Source organism: Rhinoderma darwinii, chromosome 1 (assembly GCF_050947455.1).
Source record: "Rhinoderma darwinii isolate aRhiDar2 chromosome 1, aRhiDar2.hap1, whole genome shotgun sequence".
Lineage (NCBI taxonomy): Eukaryota > Metazoa > Chordata > Amphibia > Anura > Rhinodermatidae > Rhinoderma > Rhinoderma darwinii.
In genome coordinates, this window is record NC_134687.1 from 500,317,054 (window position 1) to 500,317,697 (window position 644).

Genomic DNA, 644 nt, shown 5'->3' on the forward strand with positions numbered 1-644 from the left:
GGTGACCAAACAGCAGTGAAAATAAAAAGGCCCAAATGTCAAAGAATGACACTTTTAATACTGAAAGTGAAACATTTAAAATCAAGTTAAAGTGGGGTATGTTCAGAAATGTCAGAGACGGTAATGAGCAGCAGAGGCAGGCCGGGGCAGAGTTCCAGGGCCAGGGGTGTCACGGCAGGCAGCGTAGGCCGGGGAAGAGTTCCAGGGCGGTGGGGAGAGGACTAGGCCTCAATCCAAGGACATCATTTGGTGACTAAACAGCAGTGACAATAAAAAGGCCCAAATGTCAAAGAATGACACTTTTAATACTGAAAGTGAAACATTTAAAATCAAGTTAAAGTGGGGTATGTTCCAGAAATGTCAGAGACGGTAATGAGCAGCAGAGGCAGGCCGGGGCAGAGTTCCAGGGCCAGGGGTGTGACGGCAGGCAGCGTAGGCCGGGGCAGAGTTCCAGGGCGGTGGGGAGAGGACTAGGCCTCAATCCAAGGAGATCCATTTGGTGACTAAACAGCAGTGACAATAAAAAGGCCCAAATGCCAAAGAATGACATTTCTGCTACTGAAAGTGAAACATTTAAAATCAAGTTACAGTGGGGTATGTTCACAAATGTCAGAGGCGGTAGTGAACAGCAGAGGTAGGCCGGG